The sequence below is a fragment of the Silurus aristotelis genome, assembly GCF_946808225.1.
Source record: "Silurus aristotelis genome assembly, chromosome: 6".
NCBI lineage: Eukaryota > Metazoa > Chordata > Actinopteri > Siluriformes > Siluridae > Silurus > Silurus aristotelis.
Window position 1 is genome coordinate 12,802,076 of NC_139579.1, and position 21,154 is coordinate 12,823,229.

A 21,154-nucleotide genomic window follows, 5' to 3' on the forward strand; every position below is an offset into this window, starting at 1 on the left:
AACATCACCACTCTTTACTAGTGCCACGGTGCTCATCTGTCAGGTGACTAATTAAACAAAAGTGGGTAACTACAATGAAAAATCTATACACTCAACATTTCTCCCTGGAGCTTTGCACTAGTACCTTGTTTGACATGTGATTGGAAGAACCTTCTGCATAGATCTTATTAGCCCTGGACTCCGGTTAAAGACTCAGCAAACACTATATGGACAAAAGATTTGGGACGTTTTCCAGACATATGTGGATGGAGACCCGAAAGTATGCACACTTTACTCTAGAAGATCTTGAGTGGCCTGCTATAGAATGCTGACCTTAATTCTATTACAAAAAGTTTGGCTGAAATGGATGACCGCTCAGTTGTAAGTCGCTCTGGAGAAGGGCTTTGGGGGTGTTGTCTGCTAGAAGGTGGTAGCTTAGTGGTTAGAGACTTTGGATCTAAAGTTTAATGAGTTCATATCCCAACACCACCAAGCTGCCACCAAGCTGCCCTGGTCACTGTCCCCAAAGCTTAATCTGCTTATTTGTAAGTCGCTCTGGATTTCTATCTTAATTTAGTTGTTAAGGCATTGAACTTTGGATCCAAATGTCATGAGTTTAAATCCCAGCCACACCTGGGCCCCGACGTGGTAGATCATTGTTTAAGGCATTGGACTTTGGATCGGAAGGTCACAGGTTAAAATCCCACCACCACCAAGATGCCACTACTGGGCCCTTCTGCAAAGTGTCTGCCAATTGCCATAAATGTAAATGTGTTGCCTGTTGGGAGGTGGTAGCTTAGTGGGTAAGGCATTGAACTTTGCCTCCAGAGGTTGTAAGTTCAAATCCCAGACCACCAAGCTGCCAATCCTTAAGCAAGGCACTTAAAACTCAGCTGCTTAATTGTATGTTGCTCTGGATCAGCCTTGGGAGCCTTGGAGGTGTTGTCTGCAAGGAGGTGGTAGCTTAGTACTGGCAATGGACTTTGAATCAAAAGGTCATGAGTTCAAATCTTATTCACACCAAACTGGATAAGATTCTGGGCTTCTGAGCAAGGCGCCCAGAGAAGATGGAAAGAAAGAAAGATGCTTTATACTTGTTACATGTTAATATACAGCACAGTCAAATTCTGCCTTCACATATACCAGCGATGTTAGGAAGCAGGGTCAGACATGATACAGCGGCCCTGCAGCACAAAGGATTAAGAGCCGTGCTCAAGGGCCCCAAGTGTGGCAGCTTGGTAATAAGAGGGCTTGAACCCCTGACCTTCAGATCAGTAACCCAGAGCCTATGCTAAGCTTATTATAAGAGCACAAGGTTCGTTTATTTTTACACGCCATTAACGCTTTCGAGATTAACAAAAGGTCTTGCGTGGGACTCGATGAATTTGTATGCAGTTCGATCCACATTTGCCTAATCGTGCATTATGCATGCTTATCTATTCATAAGATGATTAAGGATGTTCAATCTCGGCAAGTTACCGCAGACCCGAGGGCCGTAATTCCCTGACGCGAGTGAGCACTCACGCAAGTCAAATTATCTGAAAAGTTACGAAAGGTTATGACAAGCCGTCTTTTTTTATCATATAGAATTCAATATGGAAAAATCAGGTAAAGGAGAAATCGAATGGTTTGAATGGATCTGTATGATCCATGAGAATTCCATAAAAGTAAATGGGGAAGAAAAAAACCTATGAATTAACGGAGAATGTCGGGCCTCATTTCCTTTCTTTACGATCTCACCTTTTAATAAATGACACTCCGACACGTCACAGACACGAGCAGCCCTGATGATGAAATGCGGCAAGGCGCTAGACCAAATGCTAAATGCTAGACCGGCTAAATTTGTTACTGTTTTACCGCCTATTATTTCTCCACACGCCGTCTAGAGCTGCAATTCTACCTTGATGTTGCATGTAAAGCAAATGATCGGGGGGAAAAAAAAAGTTAAATGAGAGTACAGATGTGGGGGGATGTGGCAAAAGGCTCATGGATGAGAATTTCTTGGGTGCGCAGTGGGAAGCAGAAAGAAAGCGAATGTGCAGCAAGCCTTTTCATTTCATCATTATCTCGACTGTAATGTGGGTTTGGATCCATGTGGATTTTCAACAGGCTGCAGGAATGGAATTTAGATCGATGAGGCTGATGCTTGTTTTTGGCATGTACTCGTGTGTAGAAATATACACTGTACGAGCAAAAGTATTGGAACAACCGATTTTTCCAGCCATGTGTTGTTTTTGTTCTTGGAGGCACCCAAGTGTATGAGATGTTTTTTGATGCAGCAGAATGAAATTTACTCTTTTGGAGACCCAAACTTGATACAGCAGAGGATGAGGCCCTTGTGCACAAAGTCAGTTTGGGGAAGATCTGCTTATATGGGTGGAAGTAAAAGATCTCGGCCTGCTATAGAGCTCCAACCCTATTGAACACCTTTGGGTTGAACACCCCTTGTCTCCTCACCTCACTTCTATGGAGATATGCAAAATTATCTTTCCTGAAGCATGGAGGTTATTATGACAGCAAATGGGATGTTAGAAAAGCAGTGCACAAAAAAAAAAATAAACGATGTGAAGGAAATCAGTGTCAGTTTGTATCGACTTGTTCATTTACATTTGCAAAACCCTGTACAACACGTGTCCAATGTGACATGGAGAGTAAAAAAAAACTGAAAAAAAAAAAGAACTAAACAGACAGACTTGGCAACATTTAACAAAATGTCTCCTGAGCATACTTCAATTAAGCTTCTTTTTAATTACGGCTGGCTAAATCTGGCAACCCTTTCACAATATAATGTCTAAAGTAAATGATAGTTCACCATGAACCTATAAATAAATGGCCCGCTTTGGATGGCTTTTGTCATGTTCGACAAATAATGAAGATTTATTTTTATTATTTTTAAGAATGAATAGCTGGAAAAAACAAATAAAACAAAAAAAAGAGGGCGCTTCGACTGCGAAACAAATAACATTGAGATCGAGGAAGTGCTGAGCAAAGCGCTTACTATTTTATTACGTGGTCTTTATCAGCCCGTGCTTCGGCGAAACACCGCACCAATCCATTTCACCTTGCGTAGGGCATCTTTCTTCCAACAGACAGTGCCATGCCACTACACTGCCACATCACCCCCGAGGTGTTTAACCTTCTTAACAGACGAAAGTGGCGAAAATACAAAGGGGTCCAGTTTGGTTCAGTGTCGCTACACAGCAGGAATAAGTGCATTTCCGAGTGGTCTACTTGTTACCTACTTGATAACGTGACAGAACACATGAAAAAAACCTCTATACGTAAAGATTTATTAACAGCGTGAGATTTCATTGGTTTTTCAGGATTATTACTTGTTGCCCGACGGGAGGCAATCGCAATAAAATCTTGGCCGGATTCCAATAAAAGCATTCAAGAACGTTTTCTTTGTGGTGTTATTACATGGTACATGCATAACCACCTCTAATGGTAGAAACAAAAGGATATAAATAGGTTTCCGCTTCTATCGTAAAAGTGTCATTTCACTGAGATATTAATACGATTTATTTTTTTGCTGCACATTTATAATGTTTTTTTTCACCACTAAACATTACTGTATTCCTCACCTTTCCTGAGTCATGCTTTGGCACAATGGCACCAACTTGTCAGATGTTGACTATTTAATAGCGAAGAAAGTGGCAAGAACATTGTAGCGTAAACACGACACCATGCCAAAGATCCTTTCTCTAGTAGAACGACTTTATTTAAACCTCGCCTGAAACACGAACTTCACAATGCAGCACTGCCACACTGTTTCATTTTCATCTGTTGGTAATGTACTAATCAAGTGAGTCTCGGTAATGTTGCGTCTCGTCGCAAGGGAATGATGTCATTACACTGTACCTACAGTATGGACACGAGAGTCATCCAGTGGATTATACCTTTTTTGGGAACGTTTTTATTGGCTGCTATTAAACGCACTGGGCGTTTCTCAGAAGGGACATTTCACACCACAGTGGTGAAGGAGAAATAAATAAAAAAATTTCCACCATTGTGAATTGTCAATACTGTATATACACTAAATTGGCAAACGTTTGCGGACACCTGGTCATAAGTATGGTATGTATTTTTGTGTATAGTTAATGTCTTAATTTATTCATTTAATTTTTATTTTTTTTTATTTGTATTTTTTATAGTCAATTTTATTTTTTTAATCCAGCATTTATTTATATATATATATATATATATATATATATATATATATATATATATATATATATATATATATATATATATATATATATATATAATTTTAAAGCACCAGCAGGCCATGACAAATTCCTTGTACATGCAAACCATGATCTGTGTTTTGCTGACCTTTAATCAATTCATATCTTTTTTTTTTTTTTTTTTTTACTAAATAATTTTACTGCCAACAATAAATTCTCTTTGATCAGCTTGCATCAGGAACACTGACATGGTGCCTACTATTAAACCACCCTTCCTGTCTTGTCTTTATAGTTCCATTAAATCTGCTGATCTGGAACCGTGGAGGCAATAACACCAGGAGTTAGTAAATCCAGCCCAGAACTGTTTTTTTTTTTTTTTTTTTAAGGATTATAGGATACCAGGTCCAGTTCTTCTGATCCTGAATCAGTAACAATGTCCAGATCTAGATCTACAGACCATGACTCATGTCCTGGCAAAGCTTGAAAGGTTGACTCAATGTTCCAAGGTTGCCATGAGCTGGTACTGACTGATAGCCTGAGCAACACTCCGCCCTCACATTTCGAATGGCGCTTGGATCAATGCCAGAGACATATTTTGAAAATTATCATTATTTTACTCATATCTGTATTTGATGATAAACATTGGCTTTTTTTCACAAAAAAAATTTACCCTTAGTTATTAACAGAGGTTGAGGCTATGATAATTGATCGCTGAAACAATCGGCTATCGGCAAAAATCCATACGGATAGTTTGTCTGGCTTCCGGTCCGCTGTCATTACAAGAGCGGCCTCTAGAGGCGAATCACTGGCACCACATGTATGTTTTTACAAGCAAGACTGCGCGCTGCACGGAGAGCGTTATATTTATATAATAAATAAATACAGTATTTTGGTTGTAAATAAAGTTCAATACTATTTTACATGGAGTGTTTTGTAATGCTTACACGGTGCAGAACAAAATAATAAACTAAACTTGCATTAGGAGGCATAATAAATACCTTTAAAACGATCCTAAAATCTCTTCACAATAAAGCCGGTAGTCACCCCGGCGTATGCCATTTTCTGTTTCCAACACAAAGGACATGTTATGTGTCAATCACAAAAAAAGTTCGGAGACCTCTGGATTAAGCGATAAATCAACTATCAAGAAGAAATTAAATTTGAATAACAAAGCTGAAGTATTTACATATGAATTATTAATTCTTAAAAAAAAAAAAAAAAGAATCACAGACAAGTTATTAGGTCAAGCAGATGCTGGACCGTGGCTATTATTCTTCACGACAACCAATCCTCCAATTTCTTGCTAAAGCATTCTTTTTTTTTTTCCCCAAAACAGAACAATACCCTGTCACTTGACTGGCGCTTTCCATAAGCAGCTCAGCCACAGAAGAGTGGAGCAGCGAAAGAAATCACCTGCCAACCAATTTCCTCGATTCATCAATCTCCCCTGGCCATCTTATCCACACAGGAAATCAAAAGGACCTGATAAAAAATATTGCACATCAGAAAACTCTCCTTAGCAACGTATTGCTCACCGGTAAGTGGGAAAGACATCGATCCATTGACAACTTGTTCCGACACTAGACACAATGGCACAGTAAATCTAATTGAGGGTGAACTGCCGGAGGAAACGACTCGACCGGGTTGCAGTTGTAATGGACAGCCGAGGCCTGACTGTAGCAGCATTGCTAAAGGGACAATCGGAGCATTTAGACAGGAAGCAAATATCGGTTGCAGAACGCAGGATTTTGATGTGAAGTCTAAAATTGTAGATTACAAGACGCATAAATGTGTAGGAAGGTATCCAAGAAGGTTGAACGAGACGTTGTGGCATCTCTATGGTATATTCCAAAAAAAGATCTGGAGTAAATAGTTTCAATCAACAAGTGTTTTAGCCTTTAGTCTGTCGATCTTGATAGATTCTAAGCCTCATGAACTTTGGATACAATGTGGAACCATGGAAGATGTTCCATTAGATGTTGGGAGATGTTGCGAAGATATTTTGCTCATTTAGCCATAAGGGTGTCAACTCAGATATTGATGAACAGTAGGTTGAGGTGAGGTAAGGTGAGGAGGCCTGGGGTGCTGTCATGGTTCAAATTCAAATAGGGTTGAGCTCTAAAGAAGGTTGTTGAAGATCTTCCACTCCAACCTATGTAACCCATATCTTTATGGAAATCAGTTTTCTGCAATATGTTTCTCTCCTGACTCAAGTGAAGGGATAATTTCCTACATCGTACCTCTGACACTGTAGATTAAATTCAGAGGCGGTAAGTAGTTTGAATAGTTTTAACATTTTAAATTATTAAAATCTTATTGAAGTATTTTATTTAAAATATTGTATTTAACTACATTTAAAAATCATATTTGTAAAAATAAATAAATAAAAATAATGCAAGGGGTTAAAAAAAAACGCACTTCGGAAACTACTGCACTGATTGGTTGTTGGACAGGACAGACAGCGAATCGAAAGTTGTTTAATGCTTTCATTCGCTGTCTGAATTCTGAATCTGCATTTTTGTACTTTCTCTCATTATCATAAATGACTACGAATTTGCATAACACAAATTAGACTCAAGGACTATAGTTGTTTTTTGTTGTTGTTTTTTTATTGCACCTTAATTTATAGAGATGCTCCTTTAATTAAAACAGCTAGAGATTTATTAGCCCTTGTCCTTTCTAAACTGCACTCGAATCCCCCCTTCTATCCCCCGCTTTAAAAATAAAACAGTAACTCCTAATTTTTACTTTAAATTTGGCATGAGCTTCTTTTTACTTTTATTTGAGTAGAATATTTTATTGCTCTTTACACCCCTGGTGGTAAAAAATGGCGTCTTAGCTTAAATCATATAAAATCACACGTATATTGCGAGGAAGAAATAAGTAAATTAAGTTGCTACTAATAAATTACAAACGTTTCCTACAGTTACCTACATGCATCTTCAAGTTTCAACAATCGATGAAATGTTATATGCAAACAAATCAGAATCATTAAGAAAAAAGAAAAAAAATCCATCGACCGTTTTAATTGCACGGTTCAACTATCCCGTGATCACACGCTTGTCGGCCACATCGATCTTCCTCATCTGACCACACAAATCAATCGGGCACGCTCGACGATCCACTGTTCTAATGAGGCTTTCCAGCCTCATCTTCAAAGTCTTCGGCTCCTGTTCAAGGAATTAAGCTACTCTAAGATATAAGTCGGCTGAAAGAATGGATCGATCCTCGGTCCTCCGGAGTTTTCTTTGAAAATCCTCCTCTCGCCAGCGTTCCCGATTATTTTCATTCTTCGTGAAGGCACTAAGCATTGTGTTAAGAAAAAGAAAAATCAATATGCACATAGCTTCAGAGGTTTTTTTTCATCAGCAAGGTAGAGAAAGTGTAGCATAAATAAAGGGGCAGGACTTAAAAATTAGGGTAGAATCAAACATTTTTTGGACTGATTAAAAAAAATAATAATCCAGAAATCCAGATGTTCTTTTAACTCTAGAAATCTACAATTATATTTGGATCCACCAGTCTTCTAAAATGTTCCACTAGATTTTGGAACATGCTTTCTACTAGATGTTACACTAGATTTGGTCATAAAGTCATATACTGATGTAGGTGAGGAGGCCTGGGGTGCAGTTATTCTCTCCAGGAGGGTTTAGAGCTCTATAGCAGGAGATCATCTACTCCAAACAATTGTACTGTAAAGCATATCTTATACAAATGGTACCCGCTGTGAACACTGGACCACAAGATCCTACTGAACATCTCATTCCATATTTGATCCCAAATTGCCTTTGGTTTACTCTTCTGGGAAGATGTTCCACCAGATTTTGGGGTGGTAGCTCTCTTTTAACTGGGGTGCCATCAGAATTCCAGTTCATCCCAAAGGTATATAAAGTATATCTTCATTAGATTAAATTGGTAGACAGGAGCATCGTCCTGCTGGAACATGTTTGGGTCTGAGTTCAAACAACGGGAAAATGTCATGTTCCCATACCCAAAAAAACATCCATCCAATTATATGGTAACATTTTACGGAACCACGTGTGGCTGGAAAAGTCTGGGAATATCTTTAACCATTAATGATGTGTAGCATTTCTTTATATCGTTTTTAACATATTTATTTAATCGTAACATGACGTTTGTTTCATCTCACGCGTAGCACCAGCATATGGCTTAATTGCACTGGTAATTCCTCCACGTCTAGTTTACTTTCTCCAAGTCCCGAACACTCCTTCCGACTCGATTTCGCTCTCCCTTCGACTCCGTTTTCCCGCTGCTCCAGTCGCACAAGCGAGGACGAGCAATTAAAAGCTTCTAATTGTTTGTAGATTGAACATGTGGGCAGCATCACTGATACTCGAGACGTTACTCAGTGGGTATAACCAGAAACCCTTCACTTTCATCCTTTTCTCTTTCTCTCTTTCCTTACGCGTTTCCAATTTACAGACATTTTTCCCCCTTGCACGGCTGAACGATATCCGTCGTGACTTATCGCAAATTTATCTTCCCGGGAATTAATTTTCCGCAGTGTAATGTTTTAATGAGGTTTTTTTTTTCTTCTTTTTTTATTGCATATCGATTGCAAATGGATATCTTTTCGAGCCAAGGTCTCGTACTGAATAAAGCAGCGGAATGCTTGTGTGAAACGAGGCCTGTCTGTCTTTTTAAAGGGGATTCTGTGTGTGTGTGTGTGTGTGTGTGTGTGTGTGTGTGTGTGTGTGTGTGTGTGTGTGTGTGTGTGTGTGTGTCTGTGTGTGCATTTGAAAGCCTTTATCTGGATTAATCAATGCACGAAATAGATCGAGTTTGCATAGGAATAAACACATTATCGAGCAAGAGTCGGAAATGTAATCACCGTGCGTGGACGGCGGATGCGATGGGGGTGGAGAGGTGAGAATAACCCAAACAATGTGTGCTCAGGCACGATTACTGAGATATTAATATGACCAGCGGTATTAGAATCAAGCAAAACAGCCTGCCGTCTTATACTTAATAAAAATATAGTTCGGCCTCCGTTCGGCTCACGATCTTTTAATCGCGCCGCCAGTTTAGGATGTAGCGCCGGATGTGCGTCTCGGTATTCCGGAGGTTGAAACAAAGCAACAGAGAGTGGGATTTCATTTGGGAGAATATCATCCAGATTAGCAGGAATTCGTCCTGAATGTAGAGAAAGCGAGTGACACTGAGCGCTAGTAATAAGGTTCTTCTGGGGTGCCGTCAGCATTCCTATTCATCCCAAAGGTGTTTAACAGGGTCGACGTCACTGGTATTGCAGGCAACTCAAGACCTTTCACTCCAACCCCTTTAAAGTATATCTTCATGGAGCTGGAGCAGGTTTGGGTCTCCTAGTCCCAAAAGGAACATTTAATGCTACCCATCCAAACATACACTCAATTATACAACCCTTTTGCGGAAGAACCGCATGGCTGAAAACATCTTTCTGGAAATACCTCTGTTTATATAATGTATTAATAATGCATAGTATTGCTTTATATCTTTTTAACATATTTGCTTCATCGTTACATGTTTGACCAACTCTCACGGTAAAACAGATGAACGAAGAGTCTCACGATAGCTGTGATAGTGCCAGACCGCCCTCCATAGCGCTGCCCTTTCTGTGCAGTTTAAGTCCAAATCGTGGGTCCTCAAGTGGTTGAAAATGCTACCAAGAAGCCTGGAAAGAATAGCAATAAAGCTAAAAAGGCAATTAAGGAGAGATACTTGTTTGAAGATGTCAGTTTTGGATCAGCCATATGTAGCTCTTCCTGTTACCACAATCTTCGAGGTACACCATTGTAAAAGACGTCTTTGGATGTGGTAGCATGAAATTCTTTGTCTGTCTGTCTGTCTGTCTGTCTGCCTGCCTGCCTTTCTGTCTGTCTACCTACCCAATTGAACACCATCAGGATGAAAATAGAGCTCTAACTTCACCCGAGGTTTCTGACTTCCTCACCTGCATCAGATCTCAGACATTACTAACTGGCTGTATGAGCACCAATGGCTGTATGAACGCTCCATATGTGGACTAGTGAAACATCATCTCGTAAGAATGGACGTTATTACAATAGCGATAAATGAGGAAATATTGTGGAATAAGATGTTAAAAAAAAATACACACCTTATGATCAGGTGTCCACAAACTGCTTCTGGTCTACCACTACTCAAGAGATTTTACACTTGTGGTCTGTCCAGAAATATCTCAACCCTTAGTTTACTTTTTGGTCCCATCCTGTTGGTGCTGTTGTGCTTGATTTAAATAATCATATGCCAATCCTCTTTGAAAAATGAAACAAAACTCAGAACCCATGTGTGTAACACGTCGTAATCCTTCCCCCAATACTATCCACATAATAACAAAATTCAAGTACCTCCTTTAATAGACTCTCCTTTAATACATCCGTATCTTAGCGTGTTAGCGCTTCATCAGAAGTGTACTATAGAAGAGGACTGAGGGAGGTTTATTAACCTCTTCAGTCTAATCTCTGCTGCTTAGAGAGATCATTTGCCATTCCCAGGTGCACAATCTCCAAGCACAGAAAGAGTAGATATCCGAGAGGTCCATTGATTTGTCAAGACGTTCATTCCTGGAGTCGATTAATTTGACGTTGTGTAGAACTTCACGGACCTTCTCGCAGATCTCCATCTCGTACTGTATTTGCCAAGAAAGCCTATCGGATATGTTCAATACGCGCAAATCGTTGTTACGACCTCCTGGGTGTTTCTCTAACAGGCTTTGAAACGGTTCCTTTTCCCAAAAGCAGCGATGCAGCGGTCCTCCAGACAACGGTGGTACCAGATGGATGTAAAACTAAGCGATCTCAGCAGGATATTCTGGAGCGGGGACTATGGTTGGCTTTTATTTCGTGTGTGAGTCATTGCACACTAAGGGCTCAGTTTTTCGTTGTCATGCTTGCCTGTCCAAAAACTAACAAACAAAAAGATTTGGTGGCAGATTTTTGGTATAATGTGTGGATGCGCTACTACAATATTCAAGTATGACTTATTTGGCTTACAATGTTTTCAAAACCTCACACTGCTTTGGTACAGTGCAAAGGCAAAAAAAACCAAAACAAAGGCTTTCATGTAAAAAGCAAAATAGCGACGCACTAACGCTAACCTGCAAATTGCACCGCGTTAATGACTCGAGCCCCCTGAAGGTGTATCCATGATGAAATGCTTTCCAGTGTTCAAATCAGGATAGAAATCGTGCTTTTTATGAAACTAGTTCGAAAATCCTATTAAAGCAACCAAAATGGGGTCCGGCAATGCCTGCAAGACAGTCAATAACACTGGATATCAAACTCGAGTTGAGCTACAAAGAGAACTAATAACCCGAAAGACATGACATGGTCAAGCCTTTCCAGAAGAGATTTTCAAACCCTCATAATATGAGACAAAGTCAATGTTAAGCATTACATACGTACTGCTCGGAATACCTCCGATTGTACTCGGTCAGCTCCTTTTGGAAAAATGCAACTCTCAGTCAAATACTTCATGAAAAGGATTTCTAAGCGACAGATTTTTTGTATTTTTTTTTTTTTTTTTAACCAGAGGTAAAAATCCCAGCACTGTCAGCACAGCTTGAAATTCCAGGCTTTTGCAGTTACTCAACCTCAGCTACATTATTCCAGTTTGAAAAAAGTCCAAAGATCCTTTGGACAACTTATTTTTAGTTTGCACCTCCCCTGTGGTATTTTCTAACCCATTATCATGGTTTTATATCCTTAAAAAATGAATTCAAACAAAGCAATAGCTGAATTTAATCCTAATCCTGACAAGGCAGTTACTAAGGATGATTTTTCCTCTAAACCCAATTAATACAATTCTAATAATAATTTACTCCATTATAAAATGGAACATTGTATTATATCAATTCATGTACATTTATTTGACTATTATTCTGGGATTCATTCGAACAGTTGACTGCAACTGTAGCGGAAATTTTTTGCATCGAGTCTCTTTTGCATTAAACAGTCGATAATCATGAAACTATAATGATCTCAGGCATCATCCAGATGAAGACAAGTGAGTCTGGTTCCTCTCAAGGTTCATCCTTATGAAGTTTAAGGGACCACCATCACGTCTGGATAAATATATATATATATATATATATATATATATATATATATATATATATATATATATATATATATATATATATATATTTATACACTTCAATGGAGACCTTTGTAATTCTCAACACCTTCCACATAAATCCAATAAAATACCAGTGGTGGACAATAACAAAGTAAATGGAATTCTATGCTTAAGTACCTTTTTCATGTATCTGTACTTTACTGAAGTATTTCAATTTGAGGAGACTTTTACTTTAATTTCACTACATTTCAAAGTCAAATATTTGACTTTTTACTCGACTACATTTTGCGAAATCAGTCGTTCCTTTTTAATTACGAGTGGATAAAAAACTAACGCGCTCTGATTTGAACTTGTTTCGATTGGTGGTATTTCACTGGTATCTACTGATCACCAACCTACAGGTCTACAAAAGCAGGCAGAACATTTAGAGAGGAACAAATGATGGAAGAATTTCCATCATTTCGAACTCGCCCCAACACCCGTTGCCTTATTAGCATGATTTTTTATTTATTTAGTAGTTTAAAAGATTTTGGGCTCATGATGATTTTAATAGAAATCAATCAGTAGTTGAGTCATTAATATCATTCTATTAATAGATCAGTGTGCTGAGAGTCACATTCGAGTCTTTTCACATAAACTGAGGTGATTAAGTCAAAGAGTCTTGTGACTAAAATGATAACAGGAACATTATAGCCGTAATAAATCGTGGCACTTTGGATACTTTTACTTTTACTCAAGTGAACGTTTAAAACGACACTTTTATTGGAGTCATATTTTACAGGGAGGATCTGTTTTTAACTCAAATACATGCCCCTGAAAAATTCACCATTTTATTCCATTTAATCGGATTCAATTGGTCCAACTACAGACCCTGAGATGCACAAGAATCCATCAGTACACACACACACACACACACACACACACACACACACACACACACACACACACACACACTGCACTAGGAAGTAGAGCTGAACTAGAAGGATGAATGGCATTCTTCCAGTAGACATTCCTTTCAATAAGCATTGTTAAATCTGTTCAGTGAGCCCTCACGCTGTGAGATGGGACATTATCATCCAGGAGGAGACTTCTCTCCTCTAAATAGCAGTGTTTGCATATCGATTCGCAGTGCCCCTTGCTTCTGTGGGAACAGGTGAAGCCCCTTCACCAAGTGAAACAAAATGCAGAACAGAGCCCCTCACTGTACGGGTCAGGCATTGCGACATCCATGCAGCCGCCCACTTGAGAATATGATGAGATGGAAAGATGAAAGATGACTCATCTGACCAGATCACATTTTTTTTGTCTCCACGTCTCTATAGACCACGTTCATTGTTGTAACGAGTATTTTTGTCATGTTTCGTTCTGCGTTGAGAGAAAAGGAACAGTAGTACTGTAGCATCATTCATATATAGAGTTACCTTCTTTGATTTCCTTCCTACTTGAGCTCTTCTTCTGGGTGATTGTTCCTCATCCTGATTTTCCCAAGCTGAATCTGTCGAAAATGTCCACCATTGTATCAGATGGCTTGGAATGTTGTAGCAGGAAATTTCCCCTGCACTTGAACCAGGAGACCCAAGATTGTCCCAGCAATATGAAGCTCTCGTTTACATAAGTTGACGTGGAAGATCTTGAGTGACCTGCTAGAGAGCTTTGACCTTAACCTTATTGAACACCGTTGGATTGAATTGGAACGCCACACCCCTAGGCCTCCTCACCTTCTCACCTCCATCAAGACCTGACTTTCTTAATTGGCTGATAAGCAAAAATCACAAGCACATTCCAGTATCTAGTGAAACATCTTGCCTGAAGAGTGGAGCGTTTTGTCCATGTGGTGTCGAGTTTCTATCATGGAGCGACCGTAGCTGTGACAAGTCAAGTGATTAGGTTGAATATGAGATGTGTCTATTTATATCAATTTAATAAACAACAATATGAAATGATTATGATTATAATAATTATACTAATTACATACTGGTTTGTGGCATGTCACGATGTTCTCTGCAATTATAGTAACAACCTCGAAGCTAAACAGATCGTGTCCTCGCATTTTCGTGTTCGGAAGATAAATTCGTTTCGTTCATACGTTTAATTCGTCTTAGGAATACATTGTGGCTGGGGCATGTCCTGAAAACAATGTGTATGCTGGGGCAGGATTCCCATCAGGGAAAAACAAAGAGAGTTATATCCACCGCTTCCAGATACGAATTCACCAAAACGTGCCTTAAAGGTAGCAAGTTTTAAGGCGGCAATACTGAGTAATTCTCAGTCATGTTTTTTCAGTATAAATAAAGAAATCCGTAGGTATTTTTGAGGCAAAAAAACACAAAGAATTAATACCAGTTTGAAAATGTAAAAAAAAAGAAAACCCGAAATGCCGCATTGCTACCACTAGCGGTATTATTAAACCAATTTATCATGCTGTAGCTCAGGGTGAACCTCCATCTTGATGCCAGGGATGTAAAAAAGCAGTTTATTTGAACAGTTTGCTCGGTAGAAAAAAATCCAGACGAGGTCTTCGAATACCTGCCTTGAATGAGATGTTTTCCTCAGACTCAAATAAGCAGCTAATCTGAAGCTGCTTAGAAACTAATTAGTATTGTTAAATGTTTTTTTTTTTCCACTGTTAGTTATATAATGCATAATAAGATGATTCGGTAATTCCGATTAAGAAAATCCACACCCGCACAGCATCATATAAAGGATTCTTCATACTACAGTAACTTCATGAACATTAATATTATATATATTTCCAGTCAGAACCTTCTAATACCTCCCACTGCTTTATAACACACACACATAGTCCAAGATTTTCACACAGTAATTACGAAATCTCCGCAAAGTCGCTGTACACGAGGACCTTGTTCTTTTGAGCCCCGTGGCACATTTGCAAAATTAGCCAGAACATGCTTGGAATCTGCTCCAACTATTCTTTAATCCGTTTTGGGACAAATCCGTGGACTGTAGCGACAATCCACTGTTCAAACAATCCACTGCTGATCCTGGTGTTTTATTTATTTATTTATTTAATTTTTTTTTTTAGACGCTAAATGTCAGTCAGCAGTGTGAATTTCAGTGCTGTCAATTTTGCATACTGGAAGGATTTCAGTCGAGCGACAAGGGACAGATGGTGTAAATGGGCAAGCGGGCTTTGCTGAAGAAATAAAAGTCGTCAATATTAAAAAAATTGCATTTTTGGCATCCAGAGTAGGTTTTCTTTTTTTTTATTGCTTAGCAAATTAAAGCATTTTGTTAGTGTTATTTTTCTCAACAGCACCTTTCTTTCTTTCTTTAATTTTTTTTATTTCTATTTATTTCTTTAATGCTGCTTTGTGACATTGTTAATACAAATAAAACAGAATTGCAATGCATGGTATTTAAAAATAAGGCTTTTCATCCCAGACTGTAGATGTTCTGCTAGTTGCAGGAGATTGTGTCATGGTTCAATAAGGTTCTATAGCCATGTAAAGCAAATCTTCATAGAGCCTGGTTTTGTGCACTGGGGCATTGTCATGCTGGAACAGGTTTGTGTCTCAGTTCAAAGAGAAAACGTCATACAAATTCTTTCTATACAATTGTGTGCAGATTTGTGGTAACCGTTTGGAAGGTCGACCTCGTACGGCTAAACGTATAGCATATGCGTAACACTTTGCCGTACCTCGTTCTTACATCTTTAAGGTTTTTTTTATTACTGCAATCACACAATTTTACAGAAAAGCAAAACAATCAAGCCTTTTGATACGTAACTATATCCATTTACGCTTTTATACATACTTTTACACCGCATACATTTATTCATATATTCATTTATTCATTCAGATGCATCCAAGGCCACCGAACAAAGACTGAAGGAAAACGTCGCCAAAAATACTCCACACACGAGGGAGATTAAGGATTGTTGAGGACGAGGAAAGCATTCCATCATCTACATTACAAAACTGTTGGAGAAGCTGTCATCAAGACAAATAGCAGCTGTTTTAAAGAAAATAAAGAATAAAAAGCATGAGATTTGGCTGAAATACCAATATTTTTGTTTCGGTGCTCAATACAACATGTAATTTTATAGTTTCGATCCGAGTATGATTTTGACAAGTGGAAAAGTGGGAGAGTAAAACAAGCGAAAAAATATATGAAACTTTATTTTAAACAAATGCTAAAAAAATAAATCATTCATTCTCATTAAAACTCATATGCAATTATTGCAGATTTTTTTTGTTTGTTTTTGTTTTCCCATTTTATATTTTTCGATTAAGACTTACGACTTAATATATTTTTGTACACAAACACGTATAAAATTTTTCTATTCTCTTCATTTCTTAGCTTTTCTCTCTTTTCTCTTTTAGCATAAATCCTATGTTGCTTGAAGATGGCGCTTTAACGGATCAGATTGCGATGTTGCCTCTAGGAGGCGCACAATAGCGTCTGCATTTTCCGCGGCCGGAGAGCGCGCCAGTCAGAGCTCACGACCCGCATCTGTAGCAAACTGCACAATGCGTTTTTAATAGCTGTTTAATAGCTGTTTCGCCTGACGGAGGAGAAGAAATCGATTCGGTCACACTTTCACATTCACAAGATGGACATCGTGAGGAAAGGTCGGCCAAAACAGATAAGCATTTTTTAATAAACCGTTTATACTTTTGCGCTTTCTTTCCTGTCGAATTTGCACAAAAACACAATTTGCCTTTGTTTCAAATCCCCAGGAAAACCGTACAGGGAAAAAAACTGCTTCCATTAGAGATCATGCATGCGAGCGGTGCAGCTGTGGCTCCAGTGAAAGGAGACGTGTTTAAGAGGAGGAATGATTCACCGCTAAAAGGCTACGTGCAGTGTGAAATGCAGTACCGATTTTCAATCACCAGGAATTTTTTGGATATAGAGAAGAAGGAGAAATAATGAATAGAATAATAAATACACATGCACATATGACGATGCACTTGTGCTGAGAGAATAATAGAATTCCTCCTGCTACTTTGTGTCCCATGGGAGCCCAGTCCCAATGCACACCTCAAGTCTTATCCAGGTCCCTCACTCTGGCAAGCTTCCTCCACAACAAAATAAACTGACATAAATAAATAAATAAATAAATAAAAAGTGTACCTTCTGTTTATTTACTAAACAGGCAAAAGTATTGAGACACTGGACTTTTCCAGCTATAAATAAATATATATATATATATATATATATATATATATATATATATATATATATATATATATATATATATATATATACGCTGGTGCTAGTCCCTGCTAGAAGTGATTAGCCTTTTTTTTAAGTGAACGCGACCTCATTTCGGAATTCTGAAATACATATTGTTTTACGAAATCTGCTCAAGTGCTCCGTGGACTCTCGCAAAATTGATCAAGACACTTTGACAGTTTGTTTTGTGTAATTACTGTCTTGCCTAACAACCACAGCAGCAACTGCAAAGTGAAATTCTGACACATGACACTGCTTCAAGCTGTTTTATATTGAGGAAATACAGCATTCAGTATAAAACCAGAAGCAGGATAACTGCTGAGATACAGAGCTGTTTGTGTGTCCGATTAACAACAAAATGTGTCATCCGGCAACACGTCATACAAGTGTACACTTAAACAAAGCACCTCGTCAGGGATGGATAATCAGTCTGTACAGACAGCTAGGTGGATAAAGAAATAAAAAAAAAAAGATAGACAGAGAGACAGACAGATGGATAGATGGATGATGGAGAGATAGATAGTCAGATGGAGAGATAAATGGATGATGAATAAGTAAGCAAAATATACAGAAAGACAGACAGATTAATAAACAGACAGACAGACAGACAAACAGACAGACAGACAGACAGACAGACAGACAGACAAGATGGAGGGATGGATGGATAAATAATTTAGATAGATGGAACAGATAGTTGGATGGAAAGATGATGGATAAATAGAAATATTAGAAAGACCGAAAGATTCACAAATTTTGATAGATAGATAGATAGATAGATAGATAGATAGATAGATAGATAGATAGATAGATAGATAGATAGATAGATAGATAGATAGATAGATAGATAGATAGATAGATAGATAGATAGATAGATAGATAGATAGATAGACCCACCTTTGAATCCATGTTCAAGGATGAAATAAAGTATTATAATAAAGAATCAGACACGGTGCCCAGTCATCTTGGCGACACGTGACACAACCGGCCCTATACACGTCTTATAAGGTCTTATTATGCGTAATAAGGTCATGGGTCCTGAAAAGAAAGAAAAAAAATCCATGGCCAGAGGGCCAAAACACTTACACAGTCGAAGCCACACACTGACTCATTAATAAATTGCAACAGACATGCAAATTAAGACGAGCCACCCGAGGACGGAGACGAGAGAAGACTGTGCCTCGCATCCCACTGCAACCACCAGCATGAAAATGTGTTTTAATCCTCAGCTTCCTGTGCACGAGGACCACAGCACCATACATATAGGTCTCATTTTCACGGATCTCTTTTGCCACATTATCGCACGCTCGCGTTCTGTTCTTCCGCGGCTGTCCGGCAACGTTAATAATAAACGACGGCGAATTGAACAAGAGCGTATGTTGTACTTCAGCCTGTTATTAATGGCCTATTTATTTTCGATGATATCGCTCACACCGTTTACTTTGGGAAATGCTCCAGAAGGAAGAGCACAGCAACTGGATCGGTATTGAAATAATAAAATAACAATTTTGTACAGATACAAAGCCTGGAGCACGGCGATGTCATTGTGTCTGTTTGTCTGTCTGTCTGTCAAAATTTTTGAATCTGCATGTCTTTCTAAAATTTCTATTTATCTATCATCCATCCAACTCTGTTCTATCTATCTATCTATCTATCTATCTATCTATCTATCTATCTATCTATCTATCTATCTATCTATCTATCTATCTATCTATCTATCTATCTATCTATCTATCTATCTATCTATCTATCTAATAGGATGTGTGGTTTTGCACATTTACACCACGTATGGCTGTTATCATTGAGGGTGTACTCAATTTTGGTTGCCAGTTTTTTTGACAAAAAAACTGTATGCTGAGTTCTTTTCCAGGGACAGTAAACCTGTACAATCTGCACCTTGACTACTCTAAAATATATCTCTAAAATATGTATCCAAGTTTCAATTCTATAGTATTGTCTCCTGAGAAGAAATTAAAATGGTCGCTGAATTGTGAGGGGTGCATTTACTTTTGTGAGATACTGTATATGAATTTCCATAATACAACTCATTGCATGCATTATGCATTTTACATCACTGTATATTCCAGATTCAGATACTAAAAAATAATGCATAAAGAACAAAATCGTTCCCTTTGTAGCACTGAATTCTTCTGGCCCTGGGTTCCATCTGCTGTCTGTGCCGTTTCATCTTCAGAACAACGAGTCCGTATCTAATCACCTTTATTCGAGGGACTGCTTTTCACTTAACCACCTTCATCGAAACGGGATTGGTTCAGAATCCACGGCTGTGGCGCCCGTCAGCTGCGCTCATCTCGAACTGCCCGCGATCCCCTGCTGCCCGAGTGCACAACGCGCTACGCTAAGCGCTCATGCTTAGCCTGATGCATCAGTCTCATTGTGTCTAGATCATCCAATTATTAGTAGAGAAAATCAAGGGAATGGTCTTTGAGTGGAACGTAAAAAATTTTTTTTAAAAAGGCAGTGACTATATAAACAGTGCGAACCAGGATCCCATTCGATGTCCATCATGCTATCTGCTTCGCACGACGCTAAATGTCATGAAGTGAAGGCAGCAGTGCGAGGATTATTACGACGCGGCTGTTTCTGCGGCTGATATTTCGGCGGGTTTCTGAAACTTACTCGTTGCGACACGCTGGGATCTCGAAGCGAAGGAGGGCGGGTGTAATAACCTCGTTTCAGATCGGTTCGACGGGTCCTCTTGTTCGCACGCTGCTAAACAAACAATGACGGATTGATTGTGAGCTCGCGGCTTTAATTCTGCTTTAGGGACAACAGCGTGTGAAGTGCGTGAGAGGAATAGACCGCTATAAAGTGCCATAGAAATTGAGTTAAACGACCCTGGTGAGATGATCGGCGTGACTTCCAATCAGTGATCCGAATGGAGGGGAAACCGGTCGTTAGGATTTTATGGAATTCAAATTCGAATTTTTACGTAACAATGGGACACAAAACTAGAAAATCGTAATGAATTGTTGCTCATGTGTTGGCTACTGTGTTATCCAAGGTGAACGATCTGCTATGTTTGCAGCGCGGTTTTCATACTCGGTTGAATCACTCTACATTTTTACCACAATTCAACTACATTATATAATGCAAAAGTATTGGGACACCCAACTTTTCAGGCCGCATGTCGTTCCACCCCAAATTCATTACCACAGAGTTAAGGGCAAGCCATTGTATAGGATGTCCTTGGATGCACTAGCATTAAACCCTCCGCTAGCTCGAGCTAGGAGACCCAAGTCTGTTCTAGCATGACAATGCTCCTGTGCACAAAGAGAGCTCCATAAATAGTTGCGATGCAATAAAATAAATATCATGCTATGCAATGGTGCAGACAGTTCACTTTTATATCTCTGGTTCAAAAGATATAAAAAAAAAAAAAAAAAGAGGACAAAAAGAAAAAAGATGGAATAAAACCAGACGTTAATTTCTTGTTGCGTCTCCAGGAAGATGCAGCTCTACCTTTGCCATGTAAATCTGTATTCCGTGTGACTCTCAGGACACGCCTCGGTCTCAGTCAAGGAACAGATTAGCGAGGAAAAATCAATCCACATAGGAAATATTGGTCACAAATTTTTGGTCACTTTGAAATAACAAGCATATGGACCATCTGGTAGTAATTAAATACGGATAAATCCGTATATACGGTCGCTAATATGTCAAAAATTGTGCTAAAA

The 21,154-nt window shown here is 38.8% G+C and overlaps 1 protein-coding gene across 26 annotated transcripts in view; it reads right to left on the reverse strand.

Moving 5' to 3' along the window:
- adgrb2 (adhesion G protein-coupled receptor B2) overlaps window positions 1-21,154 on the reverse strand; it is a 345,493-nt gene that overhangs the window by 310,680 nt on the left and 13,659 nt on the right. The gene's annotated exons all lie outside the window — the stretch shown is intronic.